General features: G+C 43.6%; 1 protein-coding gene across 1 annotated transcript in view; it reads left to right on the top strand.

Moving 5' to 3' along the window:
- Nucleotides 1-818: 818 nt before the first annotated feature.
- ZMYM4 (zinc finger MYM-type containing 4) overlaps nt 819-17,621 on the top strand; it is a 155,964-nt gene continuing 139,161 nt past the window's right edge. The window contains exon 1 of the mRNA XM_069756826.1: nt 819-894. The gene's annotated coding sequence lies outside the window, so the exon portion shown is untranslated. The remainder of the gene's footprint in view (nt 895-17,621) is intronic.

Below are 17,621 nucleotides of genomic sequence, written 5' to 3'. Positions count from 1 at the left end.
ACTCTGTAAGACATTTCTATAGAAAGCATATAAGAGGATTGCACCACTTTCCACCAAACAACGCATTACATTTACTTGCTGAAGACGGGATTTTACGTTTTTCCTTCATCACAGGATCTGCCAATGGTGACAGAAAAATGGCGGACTATTCCAAAGATCACTGGGGTCACTGGCCAGCAGATGTTTCTACATTTCCTTGTCTTTGTGTGTATGCAGTTTGCTCCCCTGTATCTAATTCTTCACCCTTGGCCTTTTTATCTGCAGCATTAGTGCATTTTGTGCCTGCAGCCATTCCTGAGAGAAGCTCCTAGTTTCAGAATGGAAGCTTCTGGGTGTATTTACCTCTTGTGCACTGCTATTAGAAATGGGCTGTGAGTGTAGTGAGGCCATGTACTTTAGGGAACAAACAAAATGGAAGCAATGAAAATGTGCTGCTGTCTCTTTAAGAGTATGTTGCTGCGAAAACGATTGCATCTAGTGCGCATGTGCAGAACCCACCTCCCCACGCATGCTTACCGCCTTAGTGCCCGCCCTTCACGTGTGCGCCTGCGTCCTTTCCCGGGTCTACGGATTGAACCATCCCATCAATTGTATTGGGGGGGTTCAGACCGAGTTTATAAATGCATGATGTCCGCTTGCTTCCGTCTGGCATTTCCTGCATGATTTCTGCGCAGATAATGTCGGCTGCGGAACCCGGTGATGACGTCGTGTGGTCAACTTGTGTAAGCAGACAGGTGTGTGAGAAGAAGCAAGGAAATGTTCTATTCCCCTCTCACTGCCGTGGAACTGTCTTGACCCGCCCACCGCTCACCCCCCCTGCGGAGTGTTGCAGTTGGACGGGTCCGGGGCCGACATGGCGGAGCGGCGGGACACAGAACCCGGGTTGGCCGGGGGGTAAGGACCGGTTTATAGGGAGTGACTTACCGGGAAGGAATTAGGGCTGTAAAAAGGCGGGGAAGGAAGCCGGGGTCACGTGTGTGAGCCGCCACTCGTGTGCTCGGTGCTGAGTGAGTCCGGGGCATGCGGAGTGCCGTGACCACCCAGCACACATGGCCGTGCTGCACCCCAGCATTGTGGCCACAGGCCCTGTACAGCCAGGGCCATTGTGTGCTGCTGCTGCATTACTCAGGAACTTTGTGTCCTGGCTGCCATGGATGCTATTGTGGCTACTAATGGCAAGCCTCCATTATTCCGGGCTCATTTCATGTGGGCAAACAAAAGGCACAGATCCTGGGCCCTCTGGTTCTCCATGTGGCGGATCAGTGGTGTGGAGTCTGCACCCCGGTGCCATGGCCCTTGCCGCACGCCAGGTGTACAACCATGTGTGATTTTTCTGTAGAATTGTTGCTGATTTATGATGAGATTTGCGTTAGAAATCTGCCACCACATCTAGACTTGGTCAGTAATATGTCGGCCCACATACCCGCGAGAGCGGTCAGCCATTGTGCCAAGTATGGGGCCAGCCGTAGGCAGACGTCAGGAACCCGCTTCCATTTGGCCTAGGTATCTGTGACTACATCTGTTTCTTCCACTCTCACTAGGACAGGTCCTGAGCGGTGGTGCACCCAACCATCAGAACACTGCTCAGCCGCTTCTGTCTGCCCCGTACACGTTAAATGGACTGGCACCACCTACATTAGACCCTCGCTCTGCACATCTGTCCTACTGATCAGTTGGTATCAACGCAGTGGAGTGCCCATTGATCAGACATTTACCACATGTGCTGCAGATAGGTACCGTAATGTGTTTTCATTGTGGGACAACCCCTTAATAGCTCAGCAGCTCAAAAACAAAATACTTAAAGGGACCCTGTCAGCAGGACTGGGCTGAGTAACCTACACGCAGTGTGTCAGGTCAGCACCGTTATACTGATTAAAATGGGGTGATGAAATCTGTCTTGTGGTTCTTGTTTAATCTTTATTTTCAATTAATGATATTCTCGTGCTCTGGGGGGGGGGGGGCTTTCTGTGGTGCTCTGTTAAGGTATTCACCAGTATGGAATCTGACAAGTCACTGATCCCTCACTGATCTGCCCCCTATTTAAAATACAGCATATAATATGTATTGGGAAAAAAAATCACATTCAGCAAAATATATATATATATAATATGCAAAATTGTTTAATTTATTCATATACACTTATTCTGAAATAAAAAAAAAAATTCTTTCTCAAAATTGTACTACACAGTATCATCCATCGGCGATCCACCGGTGCCAGCTTGAAGACAATTTTTTTTATGTTTTCTCTGGCAGGATGGTGCCATTTTAAGAAAGATTTTTTTTTTTTTTCAGAATAAATGTATATGACTAAATAAAACAATTTAATGCATATTATTTAAGATTTAATGCATATTATAGATGCGATCATGCTGCAGCGCAGGCGCCGGCCTGCTGAATGTGATTTTTTTTTTTCAATATATTCAGTATGTAAACTAGGGGGCAGACCAGTGACCTGTCATAAGCTATCAGTATGAATACCTAAGCAGAGCACCACATGAAGCCCCTCCCCACAGGCCGCCCCGTAACACAATGAGAGCATTGACTGAAAGCTGCAAATAGATTCCACAACAACCACAAGACGGATTTCATCAACCCAAGTATCATTTTATTCAGTATAATGGTGCTGGCCTGACAGTGTCTATAGGTTACTGTGCACAATCCTCCTGACAGGTTTCCTTTATTACCTCCTGGACCTGAGCTGGTCCTCTATTGTTAGCCCAGTGTCTCCCAGATGTCACGTGACCTTTGCACCTTTTCTGAAACCACAACGCTGGGAGACACAGCGCCAACATTTGAGGAAGTTTATAATCTGTGAGGAAACAGGGGAGACACTAAAGGTAAATGGTAAAAAGTGCTTGTGTTGTACAGTCCAGCCATAGTATAATAAATAGGGTACTGAGATAACACTGCATGAAGGCCGAGAGTTCTGTTAGTCTGGTTGTCGGTTTGACCGAAGGAAGGTAGTGTAAATCGGCCCGTTAGTGGCCGCTGATTGGCTGCAGGAATCACGTGACTATACTTGAGTGAGCCCCAGGAGACCTGTTGCCGGAACCAGAGGTGAGTATAAGGTGTTATTTTATGTGGGGAAACATTATATTGAGAAGGTGTTGTCCCAGTAGTGGGTACTCCCTTTAAAACCCTTGCGGTGTCATATTATATGCATCTTACAAAATTAAGTTTGTTGTCTCAAGTTCTTAAATTGGATAAATTGCAAAATGCGTGTAAAAACAAACAACGTTTGGAGAACAAAGTAATTTTTAACATTATTGTATAGCTCATTGCTTAGGTTGCTAGCCACGGTGGCCACTTAGGTGAGGTTTCGCTAGCAGACTCTTTGCTTTATATCGTGCCATTTGGAAGCTGGCGGGATTGGGGAAGGGCTCCGTTTGGATCAGTGATGCTGCCTTGACTCTGGTCTGACCCATCAATCTTCAGGAGCGCATTGCCCTTGGCAACCAAGAAGCTGGGAGGCGAAGGAACGGTGTGCTCCAGAAGATTGAACACCCTTTTACGTATGTGTTGGACATTTAAATTCCAACAATAATTCTAGAAATGAAGTTATTTTCACATTCAAGCCCAATTGTAAGTGTATTGTAAATGTAGGATAAGCAAAGTTTACTGATACCTCCGATTTTTACATTTACAATTGTCTTATTCTCTTGCGCATCAAAGGGGTTATCTCATGTTCAGTCTTCATTAAAATTGCAAAGTGCATGTAAAATCGATAATTTTGCAATTAACTTATTAAAATTCTCTGTTCTCAAGGACGAAGGGAAATTTAATTTGATAGTTTGCTTTTTGTTTAGGTTACTGGCTACCTCAGTGTGGCTGGTTTCCTAGGCAAGGAGCGTGCACTTGAACATGACTGGATCCCGCCAGCTCTAGCCCCCGCCCTGTACTTCAGACCAGCAGCGCCACCATACTGCTTGGATTAATCCTCATTCTTGCTCCTCCCCAACAGCAACCGTGATGCCAGGAGGCAGAAAAGCAGTGTACTCCTGCAGACAGAAGACGAGCACACCCATTTAATGGGAGTTCTGTAGAGATTTTTCAGCAGTCATCTCATTCTCATTACAAGCAAAATTACAATGACAGATATCATCTATATATATTTTAAAAACACAGGATTCACCATTCACAATAGGTGATAGAGTGAGCTCACTCCCTTCCTTTACGATGAATGCCAACTATAATCATGTGCAAAAATTTATAATAAGATGAAACTATATTCATTAGTTTTTGAATTTAACCCCCTAACACTTCTAAGTTTGGCACTTAATTGGCTTTTCCACTTTCCAAGAACCATAACAATTTTATTTTTTTCTACAACATAACTATTTTGTGCAATAATTTGTATTGTTTAAGAACACCATTTAATGTACCAGATAATGCATTGAAAAATGTAAATAATAATTTGTAGGTACAGGCAAGAAATTCCATAACTTTTTTTTTTTTGTTTTGATTTTCATGGCATTCACTGTGCTGTAACAATGACCCAGATAGTGTATTGCACGGGTTAGGCCACGTTCACATGTTCAGTATTTGGTCAGTATGTTACATCAGTATTTGTAAGTCAAAACCAGGAGAGGAACAGTCAGAGGAAAAGTATAATAGAAACACGTCACCACTTCTGTATTCTTCACCCACTGCTGGTTTTGGCTTACAAATACTGAGGTAAAATACTGACCAAATACTGAACAATGAATGTGACCTTAGATTATGGGGATGTCAAATTTTCCAAATTCAAAATGTTATTGTTTTTAATATAAAGAGATATAGAAGCGTAATATCAAGTATATTCGTATATATAGAGTTGCATCACAAATAAAAACATGAAATATATGGTTTTATAAAACCTCTAATAGTAGGGTGAACATAAGACAACGGTGGTCCTTTTATATGTATAGTAATCCTAATGTCTATTGTATAAAATACATCACAGGCAAGGTATTTAACACCTTCATGCCACAGTCTGTTTTTACCTTCATGACCAGGCCAAACTTTTCAGTTCTGACCAGTGTCACTTTGTGATAACTCTGGAATGCCTCTTATATCTCAGGGCGTCTGACAATGGTTTTTCATGACACATTGTATTTCATGATACTGGTAAATTTAGGTCGATATGATTTACGTTTTTCAAAGAAAATATCGAAAATGTGTCAAACTAGAAAAATTCACAATCTTTTTTGAACTTTTATACCCTCAAAACAGTCATACCACACATAATAATTACTGTATATACTCTAGTATAAGCCGAGGCACCTAATTTTGCCACGGAAAACTGGGTAAGCTTATTAACTCAAGTATAAGCCGGGTATGCATTGTCCCCTCATCCCTGTCCTGGTATGCATGGCTCACCCCGTGCTGTCCTTGAATGCATGCTTCATATTGCAAATAAAACAAACATCCAACTCGCCCTCCAGCGTGCCCTCATAGCACCTCGTTCCAGCGCAAGCAGCTCTTCCTGTGCTGAGCGTTTGCGTGGCACCACTCATTAAGGTAATGAATGTTCCCTCCACGCCTATGGGAGTGGAGATACTTGCATATTCATTACCTTAATGAGCGGTGCCACGCGAGCGTTCAGCACAGGAAGAGCTGCTGGAGGTTGGGACCAACGAGATGCTGCGAGGGCATCGGGACCAACGAGATGCTGTGAGGGTGCCGGGACCAACGAGATGCTGTGAGGGTGCCGGGACCAACAAGATGCTGCTAGGCCCTGGCAAACATGTGGATGCTGTGGTTTAGGCACACTCTGGGGCTCGGAAGGGATGGGGCATTTGTATTTGGAATCACAGATTTTGCTAAATCTCTGAAATACATGATTCAGATGAAACACCCAGTGGTGTTTAATTCATTAATTCACTAATGAGGCAGCAGAGATACTTTGGACTCCGTCTGGCCTCTGTTCAGCAGTGTCTGACTTTTCAGAGGTGCACAAAACTTTGGCTGATCGCACTTTTGTGCACGCCTAAAAAGACGGACACCACCAAATAATAGGTCAGACGGAATCCAAAACAACTCCTTCTGGCCTCTGTTCAGCAGTGTCTGGCTTTTCAGAGGTGCACAAAACTATGGGTAATCGTGCTTTTGTGCACACCTAAAATGACGGACACCACCAAATCATAATGTAATAAACTTGGCACTGAACTTAAATGTTCAAAAGATTTAATGTTTTCCACTGTTTAGTACATCAGTTTCACAGACGTTTCAGTTATATCTTGACCTTCAGTGTACCGACTACTAATATGAGGACTCTGGAATGAATCAGAAAAGTCCTCTGGGTAATTTTTGCTACCGTATGGCACCTAATGACTCATATCAAAGGGACAGCCAAGGGGAATTGTAGGTCCTAGGTCTAAAGGGTAAGGCTTGCTGCTGTTAGGGTTAAGGTCCCCCTTAACCCACGGAAGTCATAAACAGCCTGACAGTGGTGTCCAGTGGGGTTGTGTGTCCTTGTGACCGCGGTGTCCGTGGTTGTCAGGCAGTGCTTGTGCACCTACCTACCTACATACTTGGGCACCTACAAATAACGGTAGTGCCACGTTTTGCCTTACCACCAAATCATAGGCCAGACGGCCAGAAATGACTTCCTCTGCCAACATTAAAGGGACTGTTCCTTTTGGGATTTTGTGTGAATGACGTATTTCAGAGATTTACACGGAAACCTTGATGTAAGTGCTGAGCGTACAGCATAGGGTAAATTTGAACAAAGTCTTACAGCGAGATCGGTGGGCAGCAGAATGAACATATCAACAGCAGTTCAAGTATTGGTTTCATTTTTTTTTTACGTTCATCTTGTGATATAAGTGATTAGATATCTTTATTCTTTGGGTCAGTGTGCTTACAGCGATACCAAATTTAGGCTGGAGACACACTAGCGCATCACATCCGTTGCAAGAGTATCAGATGCGATATGCTAATGACACTCTGCTCCTGCTCTGCTGATATTGCGGCTTTGCTCAGTGGGAGTTGAGTGTCTGTGTACTGTGCTCCAATCCTTGCATGAGAGGATCGGATCACAGCTGCGGAAGAGACGGGAGAAATTAATTTCTCCATCTCCATTGCTGGAGTCTTAGGGAATCGCACTGCTCTCGGGTTATATCTGAGTGCAGTGCAATGTTTCACACACACCCATACACTTATGGGTGCTTGCAATCTGAATTTTGCATGCAGTTGCTGCATGCTGCCTTTTTTTTCCCTGTCTGATTTAATCGCAAGTGAGAGCGAGCCCTAAGGGTATGTGCACGCGCTGCGGATCCGCAGCAGTTTCCCATGTGTTTACAGTACAATGTAAACCTATGGGAAACGCAATCCGCAGTGCACATGCTGCGGAAAAAAAACCACATGGAAATGCAGCGGTTTACATTCCGCAGCATGTCAATTCTTTGTGCGGAATCCGCAGCGGTTTTACACCTGCTCCATAATAGAAAACCGCAGGGGTAAAACCGCAGTGGAAACCGCACAAAATCCGCGGTAAAAACGCAGTGTTTTTGCACTGCGGATTTATCAAATCCGCTGCGGAAAAATCCGCTGTGGACCACTTCTACGTGTGTACATACCCTAATACTGTTTTTGGAGGTTTTGCTTCACACTACAAAATTATTTTCGCATAATCGTATTTTGATAGCTATCTTTTTTCTATCGTCCAACAGTCATGGAAGGGCTTTTTTCTCTCCAGGATAGTTAGGCTATGTGCACACGTAGGTTCGGGTCCCTGCGGGTTCTCCCACAGCGAATTTGATAAATCTGCAGGGCAAAACCGCTGCGGTTATCCCTGCAGACTTATCACGTTTTGTCTTGCGGTTTCCGCTGCGGGTTTTACTCCTACACTGGTTTTACTATTGATGCTGCATATGCAGCATCAATAGTAATGTTAAAAAAAAAAAATGGTTATACTCACCCTCTGACGTCCCGATCTCCTCGGTGCTGCAGGCGGCGGTTCGGTTCCAAAGATGGTGTGCGAGAAGGACCTTCGTGACGTCATGGTCATGTGACCGCGACGTCACCGCAGGTCCTGCTCGCATAGCAAATCTGAGACCGGATGGCCGTGTGCAGTGCTGAGAGGGGAGTATATCATTATTTTTTATTTTAATTCTTTTTTTTTACCACAAATATTGTTCCCGGGGCCTGGAGGAGAGTCTTCTCTCCACCCCGGGTAGCAACCGCCCATTATCCGCTTACTTCCCGCTTGGTGGGCATAGCCCCATGCGGGAAGTAAGCGGATCAATGCATTTCTATGTGTGCAGAAACGCTGCGATTCTGCACAAAGTGACATGCTGCGGGTTGTAAACCGCTACGTTTCTGCGCGGTTTTTCCCGCAGCATGTGCACAGTGGTTTGCGGTTTCCCATTGATTTACATGTTTACTGTAAACGCAATGGAAACTGCTGCGCACCCGCAGCATCAAAATCGCAGCGGTTCCGCGGTAAAAACCGCAACATGTGCACATAGCCTTAGAGTTCATATAGGGAACCTGTCATCCCCCCAGGGCCTATTAAAGTAAAAGAGCCACCTTCAGCAGCACTAAGGCTGCATTCTGTGAAGGTGGCTCTTATGTTTATTATCCCTAGGAACACTGAAATAATGAGTTTTATAAATTTCTCGCCATACCTCTATTGAATCAGGGAGGTATGTTTTCTCCCCCTGACTCAACCGCCTCGCAGCTGTCCATCAGCCCCCTCTGTCCTCTGGGCGCCGCCTCCTCTTTGTCTTTTGTCTCGCGAGATTTGTGAAGTCTCGCGAGACTTCGGCACTATCTTCAATGGAGCACGGTGACCTTCTCCACTGCGCAGGCGCCAGATTCCCAGCCCCGCAGTGTGAATACATCATAACACACTGCGGGGCGGATTTTTTTTTTTTACGGTGTTCAATGACCTGGTTAAATAATGTGACAGCTTTAGGCTATGTGCACACGTTCAGGATTTGTTGCAGAGAATTCCGGACATTTTCTGCAAGAAATCCGCAAGAAAATCGCATGCGTTTTTGCCGCGGTTTTGATGCGTTTTTGCCGCGGTTTTGACGCGTTTTTGCCGCGGTTTTTTCCAGACACTTCCCAATGCATTTTGGAGTGGGAAATCCGCAAAAAAACCGGAAAATTAATGAACATGCTGCGTTTTTTGCCACAATGCGTTTTTTTCGCGGAAAAAAACGCATCATGTGCACAAAACATGCGGAATTCATTCTAAATGATGGGATGCTTATTGTATGCAGGTTTTTTTTTGCGGTTTTATAGCGTTTTTATCGGGAAAAACCGCGAAAAAACCGGAACGTGTGAACACAGCCTTAGGGTATGTTCACACGTTGCAGATTTCCTGCAGATCTGCAGCGTTTTTTTCCGCATAGAAACACTGCATATCCGCAAGTTATTTACAGTACAATGTATATCAATGGCAAAAAATCGCTGTGCTAATGGTGCAGAAAAATCTGCACGGAAAACGCAGCAGATACAAAAAAGGACCATGTCAATTCTTTTTGCGGATCTGCAGTGTTTCTGCACCTATTCCATTATAGAAATCTGTAGGGGTAAAAAAAGGAAGAAATCCGCACAAAGGTCTGCAACGTGTGCACAGACCAAAAAAGGCACAGATTCTGACCTGCGTTTTCTGCCAAGAAATGCAGAATCTGCACAGAAACTTCCACAGTCAAATCTGCAACGTGTGCACATAGCCTTATGGTTAGGCTACAACATATGGATCCGCAGCGTTTTTTTTCCCCGCGCAGAAACGCTGTAGATCCGCAAAGTGATTTACAATACAATGCAGCGGATTGAAATAAGGAGCATGTCACTTCTTTTGTGCGGATCTGCAGCGTTTCTGCACCCTTCCATTATAGAAATCGGCAATGGTAATAAACGCATGAAATCCGCACAAAATCTGCGCCAACATATAGGCAGTGTATAACAAAATAAAGTATATTCAAAGAATGGGGGAAGGGGAGAGGGAGGAGAGATATATTTAACAATAAGGCCTAATAGTATTTAGAATACCTAGAAAGCAGGGAAAATAGCAAATAGCGTATTATGCTCAGACAAAATGCACCCAACGAACAATCGGCCTTCCCCCATTCTTAGTATATACTTTATTTTGTTATACACTGCCTATACGTTGGTTGACCAACAGTTTTGTTATATTTTGTAAATACACTCTTTTGTTTGTAGTTACTGAAGAAGGCCAAGCATTGAGGCCGAAACGTTTATTTTGATGACTACAATAAATTACAAAAAACTCCATTTAAGTTGAGTGCCTAAGTTTATCCTTCACTATAGTGAGGGATCAGTGACCTGTCAGAAGCCATACTGATGAATACCTAATTAGAGCATCATGTAAAGACCCCCCACAGGCAGTCTCTGGGTACGAGCATATTATTAACTAAGAACTGAAAATAAAGATTAGCCGCCAAGGGTGGTTTGCATGTTAAAGGGAACCTGTCACCTCAAATTGGCGGGATATTAAAATTAGTTTTTACCAGTCCGATGGGCGGCTTATCCTCTTCATTTCTCCACCCCGTCCGTCCCTGTTTTCCACAATATTTTAGTGAATTAGAGTATGTGAGTGACATAGTTGTCGCGTGCACAATGCAATCTTCGGTGACGCACGCGCAGTATGCTTTGCCCAACTGCGGGCAAAGCCGAAAAGCATTACTGCTTATGCGCCAGCGCACTATGTCCCGGAAGTATTTTGGTGTGTTGCGGGACAGGCTTCAGGTGTTTCAGAGGAATTTTTGGAATGTTTAAAAAAACTGAACATTTAACTTTTTTTCACAAAAAAATGTACTTTAGATCCAGTTTTTTATTTTCCCAAGGGTAACAGAAGAAATTGGACCCCCAAAGTTGTGCAATTTGTCCTGAGTACGCTGATACCCCATATGTGGGGGTAAACCACTGTTTGGGCGCATGGCAGAGCTTGGAAGGGAAGGAGCGCCGTCTGACTTTTCAATGCAAAATTGACTGGAATTGAGATAGGATGCTGTTATGACCTGGTGGTCAGGACAATAATGGACCTGGTGGTTAAGAGCACACGGAATGACCTGATAGTTACTGATAATAAAGGACGAGCTCTGGGACGTGGGAACTCTGCTGACCGCAATCCCTAATCCTATCAAACACACTAGAAATAGCCGTGGATTGCGCCTAACGCTCCCTATACAACTCGGCACAGCCTAAGGAACTAGCTAGCCCTGAAGATAGAAAAATAAAGCCTACCTTGCCTCAGAGAAATTCCCCAAAGGAAAAGGCAGCCCCCCACATATAATGACTGTGAGTAAAGATGAAAATACAAACACAGATGAAATAGATTTAGCAAAGTAAGGCCCGACTTACTGAACAGACCGAGGATAGGAAAGGTTACTTTGCGGTCAGCACAAAAACCTACAAAAAGACCACGCAGAGGGCGCAAAAAGACCCTCCGCACCGACTCACGGTGCGGAGGCGCTCCCTCTGCGTCCCAGAGCTTCCAGCAAGCAAGACAACAATAAAAATAGCAAGCTGGACAGAAAAATAGCAAACCAAAGAAATACAAGCTGGAACTTAGCTTCTGCTGGGAAGACAGGTCACAAGAACGATCCAGAAGTGAACTAGACCAATACTGGAACATTGACAGGTGGCATGGAGCAAAGATCTAAGTGGAGTTAAATAGAGCAGCCAGCTAACGAATTAACCTCGTCACCTGTGGAAGGAAACTCAGAAACACCCACCAGAGGAAGTCCATGGACAGAACCAGCCGAAGTACCATTCATGACCACAGGAGGGAGCCCGACAACAGAATTCACAACAGGATGCCATGTTGCGTTTGGAGAGCCCCTGATGTGCCTAAACAGTGGAAGCCCCCCACAAGTGACACCATTTTGGAAAGTCGATCCCCTAAGGAACTTATATAGATGTGTTGTGAGAACTTTGAACCCCCATGTGTTTCACTACAGTTTAAAAAAAAATCGTTTTTTTTTTCCACAAAAATTATTTTTTAGCCCCCAGTTTTGTATTTTCCCAAGGGTAACAGGAGAAATTGGACCCCAAAAGTTGTTGTCCAATTTGTCCTGAGTACGCTTATACCCCATATGGTGGGGTAAACCCCTGTTTGGGCGCACGGTAGAGCTCGGAAGGGAAGGATTACTATTTTACTTTAACCCCTTTACCCCCAAGGGTGGTGTGCACGTTAATGACCGGGCCAATTTTTACAATTCTGACCACTGTCCCTTTATGAGGTTATAACTCTGGAACGCTTCAACGGATCCCAGTGATTCTGACATTGTTTTCTCGTGACATATTGTACTTCATGACAATGGTAAAAATTCTTTGATAGTACCTGCGTTTATTTGTGAAAAAAAACGGAAATTTGGCGAAAATTATGAAAATTTCGCAATTTTCCAACTTTGACTTTTTATGCAATTAAATCACAGAGATATGTCACACAAAATACTTAATAAGTAACATTTCCCACATGTCTACTTTATATCAGCACAATTTTGGAACCAAAATTTTTTTTGTTAGGGAGTTATAAGGGTTAAAAGTTGACCAGCAATTTCTCATTTCTACAACACCATTTTTTTTAGGGACCACATCTCATTTGAAGTCATTTTGAGGGGTCTATATGATAGAAAATACCCAAGTGTGACACCATTCTAAAAACTACACCCCTCAAGGTGCTCAAAACCATATTCAAGAAGTTTATTAAACCTTCTGGTGCTTCACAGGAATTTTTTGAATGTTTAAATAAAAATGAACATTTAACTTTTTTTCACAAAAAATTTATTTCAGCTCCAATTTGTTTTATTTTACCAAGGGTAACAGGAGAAAATGGACCCCAAACATTGTTGTACAATTTGTCCTGAGTACGCCGATACCCCACATGTGGGGTAAACCACTGTTTGGGGGCATGGCAGAGCTCGGAAGCGAAGGAGCGCCATTTGACTTTTCAATGCAAAATTGACTGGAATTGAGATGGGACGCCATGTTGCGTTTGGAGAGCCACTGATGTGCCTAAACATTGAAACCCCCCCACAAGTGACACCATTTTGGAAAGTAGACCCCCTAAGGAACTTATCTAGAGGTGTGGTGAGCACTTTGACCCACCAAGTGCTTCACAGAAGTTTATAATGCAGAGCTGTAAAAATAAAACAAAAAATTTTTCCCACAAAAATAATTTTTTAGCCCCCAGTTTTGTATTTTCCCGAGGGTAACAGGAGAAATTGGACCCCAAAATTTGTTGTCCAATTTGTCCTGAGTGCGCTGATACCCCATATGTGGGGGGGGGGGGGGGGGGGAACCACTGTTTGGGCGCATGGGAGAGCTCGGAAGGGAAGGATCTCCATTTGGAATGCAGACTTAGATGGAATGGTCTGTAGGCGTCACATTGCGTTTGCAGAACCCCTAATGTACCTAAACAGTAGAAACCCCACACAAGTGACCCCATATTGGAAACTAGACCCCCTAAGGAACTCATCTAGATATGTTGTGAGAGCTTTGAACCCCCAAGTGTTTCACTACAGTTTGTAACGCAGAGCCGTGAAAATTAAAAAAAAAAAAAAACTTTCCCCAAAAATTATTTTTTAGCCCCCAGTTTTGTATTTTCCCGAGGGTAAGAGGACAAATTTGACCCCAAAAGTTGTTGTCCAATTTGTCCTGAGTACCCTGATACCCCATATGTGGGGGGGAACCACCGTTTGGGCGCATGGGAGGGCTCGGAAGGGAAGGAGTGCCATTTGGAATGCAGACTTAGATGGAATGGTCTGCAGGCGTCACATTGCGTTTGCAGAACCCCTAATGTACCTAAACAGTAGAAACCCCACACAAGTGACCCCATATTGGAAACTAGACCCCCCAGGGAACTAATCTAGATGTGTTGTGAGAACTTTGAACCCCCAAGTGTTTCACTACAGTTTATAACGCAGAGCCGTGAAAATAAAAAAATCTTTTTTTTCCCCACAAAAATAATTTTTTAGCCCCCAGTTTTGTATTTTCCCAAGGGTAACAGGAGAAATTGGACCCCAAAAGTTGTTGTCCTATTTGTCCTGAGTACGCTGATACCCCATATGTTGGGGTAAACCCCTGTTTGGGCATACGGGAGAGCTCGGAAGGGAAGAAGCACTGTTTTACTTTTTCAACGCAGAATTGGCTGGAATTGAGATCGGACGCCATGTCGCGTTTGGAGAGCCCTTGATGTGCCTAAACAGTGGAAACCCCCCAATTATAACTGAAACCCTAATCCAAACACACCCCTAACCCTAATCCCAACAGTAACCCTAGCCCTAGCCCTAATGGGAAAATGGAAATAAATACATTTTTTTAATTTTTCCCTAACTAAGGGTGTGATGAAGGGGGGTTTGATTTTCTTTTATAGCGGGTTTTTTAGCGGATTTTTATCATTGGCAGCCGTCACACACTGAAAGACGTTTTTTATTGCAAAAAATATTTTTTGTGTTACCACATTTTGAGAGCTATAATTTTTCCATATTTTGGTCCACAGAGTCATGTGAGGTCTTGTTTTTTGCGGGACGAGTTGATGTTTTTATTGGTAACATTTTCGGGCACGTGACATTTTTTGATCGCTTTTTATTCCGATTTTTGTGAGGCAGAATGACCAAAAACCAGCTATTCATGAATTTCTTTTGGGGGAGGCGTTTATACCGTTCCGCGTTTGGTAAAATTGATAAAGCTTTATTCTTCGGGTCAGTACGATTACAGCGACACCTCATTTATATCATTTTTTTTATGTTTTGGCGCTTTTATGCGATAAAAACTATTTTATAGAAAAAATAATTATTTTTGCATCGCTTTATTCTGAGGACTATAACTTTTTTATTTTTTTGCTGATGATGCTGTATGGCGGCTCGTTTTTTGCGGGACAAGATGACGTTTTCAGCGATACCATAGTTATTTATATCTGTCTTTTTCATCGCGTGTTATTCCACTTTTTGTTCGGCGGTATGATAATAAAGCGTTGTTTTTTGCCTCTTTTTTTTTTTCTTACGGTGTTTACTGAAGGGGTTAACTAGTGGGCCAGTGTTATAGGTCGGGCCGTTACGTACGCGGCGATACTACATATGTGTACTTTTATTGTTTTTTTTTTTTTATTTAGATAAAGAAATGTATTTATGGGAATAATATTTATTTTTTTTTCTTTAGGGATATTTTTTTTTTATTTTTTTTTTACACATTTGGAAACATTTTTTTTAACTTTTTTACTTTGTCCCAGGGGGGGACATCACAGATCAATGATCTGACAGTTTGCACAGCACTCTGTCAGATCACTGATCTGACTTACAGTGCTGCAGGCTTCACAGTGCCTGCTCTGAGCCACCTCACATCGCGTTGCTGCGGGGGGCTCAGGGAAGCCCACAGGGAGCCCCCTCCCTGCGCGATGCTTCCCTGCATCGCCGGCACATCGCGATCATGTTTGATCGCGGTGTGCCAGGGGTTAATGTGCCGGGAGCGGTCCGTGACCGCTCCTGGCACATAGTGCCGGATGTCAGCTGCGATAGGCAGCTGACACCCGGCCGTGATCGGCTGCGCTCCCCCCGTGAGCGCCGCCGATCGCGCTGGACGTACTATCCCGTCGGTGGTCATAGGGGCCCACCCCACCTCGACGGGATAGCACGTCCGATGTCAGAAAGGGGTTAACGCAGAATTGGCTGGAATTGACATCCGACGCCATGTCGCGTTTGGAGAGCCCCTCATGTGCCTAAATAGTGGAAACCCCCCAATTCTAACTACAAACTCTAACCTGAGCACAGGGATTAGGGTTGGGGCCCTAATCCTAACCATAACCCTAACCACACCCCTAACCCGAACATGCCCTAACTCTAATCCCAACCCTAAACACACCCCTAACTCCAATACACCCCTAGCCCTAATCCCAACCATAACCCTAACCACACCTCTAACTGTGACACACCCCTAATCCCAACCATAAATGTAATCCAAACCCTAACTTTAGCCCCAAACCTAACTGTAGCCCCAACCCTAATGGGAAAATAGAAATAAATATATTTTTTAAATTGTATTATTTTTCCCTAACTAAGGTGGTGATAAAGCAGGGTTTGATTTTCTTTTCTAGCGGGTTTTTGTATTTGGCAGCCGTCACACACTAAAAGATGCTTTTTATTGCAAAAAATAGTTTTTGCGTCACCACATTTTGAGAGCTATAATTTTTCCATATTTTGGTCCACAGAGTCATGTGAGGTCTTGTTTTTTGCAGGACGAGTTGACATTTTTATTGGTACCATTTTCGGGCACGTGAGATTTTTTTATCGCTTTTTATTCCGATTTTTGTGAGGCAGAATGAACAAAAACAAGCAATTCATGAATTTCTTTTGGGGGGCGTTTATACCGTTCCGCGTTTGGTAAAATGGATTAAGCAGTTTTATTCTTCGGGTCAGTTCGATTACAGCGATATGTCATTTATATCTTTTTGTTTTGTTTTTGTTTTGGCGTTTTTATACAATAAAAACTACCATATTTTATATAAAAAAATATTTTTCAGCGCTTTATTCTGAGGGCTATAACTTTTTTATTTTTTTGTTGATGACGCTGTGTGGCGGCTCGTTTTTGGTGGGACAAGATGGTGTTTTCAGAAGTACAATGTTTATTTATATCCATCTTTTTGATTGCATGTTATTCCACTTTTTATTTGGCTTTATGATGGTAAAGCATTGTTTTTTTTTTTATGGTGTACACTGAAGGGGTTAACTAGTGGGACAGTTTTATAGGTCGGGTCTTTACGGACACGGGGATACTAAATGTGTACTTTTATTGTTTTTTTATTTACATAAGTAAATGTATTTATTGGAACAATATTTTTATTTTTTTTCTTTATTTAGGAATTTTTTAATACATTTTTACACAGTGTAATTTTTTTTTAAACCTTCTCCCAGGAACCGGAAGGACCCCGCCGCCATCTTGGATCCGGGGCCTGTAGGGAGGAGGACGGAGGAGACGCTCGGAACAATGCGATCACATCGCGTTGCTCCGAGGGTCTCAGGCAAGCACACAGGGAGCCCCCTCCCTGCGCAATGCTTCCCTATGCCACCGGAACGCTGGGATCATGTTTGATCACAGTGTTCAGGGGGTTAATGTGCCGGGAGCGGTCCGTGACCGCCCCTGGCACATAGTGCCGGATGTCAGCTGTGATAATCAGCTGACACCCGGCCGTTCTCCCCCCCGTGAGCGTGGCTGAAGTAGTGTCCCGTCCATGGGAATTCAGTCCCAGGTTAAATGGACGGGATAGTACGTCCAATGGCAGAAAGGGGTTAAACAACAACTACAAGACAGATTTCATCACCACAAGGTATCATTTTAATCAATATAATGGCGCCGACCTGACACTGTCTGCAGGTTACTGTGCACAATCCCGCTGACAGGTTCCCTTTAAGTCGAGCTCCTGGCAGCGATTATGCAGGTGCACAGCTTTTGTGCCCACAAGTTCGCTATAATGTAACTGAAAGTCAAATTGTGGGAATCCCACTCATGACAGTGAAGGGTTTAAAGGGAATCTGTCACCACATAATGACTGTTCAAAGTAAAGACGCTCAGTGCAGTCTGATAGTTTCATATTTTTTCTCATTCAAAATTTTTTATTGTTTTTATAAAACACAACAAAAACAATCATATCAACAGGATCATACAAACAC

The sequence above is a fragment of the Ranitomeya imitator genome, chromosome 3 (assembly GCF_032444005.1).
Source record: "Ranitomeya imitator isolate aRanImi1 chromosome 3, aRanImi1.pri, whole genome shotgun sequence".
Lineage (NCBI taxonomy): Eukaryota > Metazoa > Chordata > Amphibia > Anura > Dendrobatidae > Ranitomeya > Ranitomeya imitator.
The sequence above is the reverse complement of the archived record's forward strand: the minus strand, read 5'-3'. Positions and strand labels throughout refer to the sequence as shown.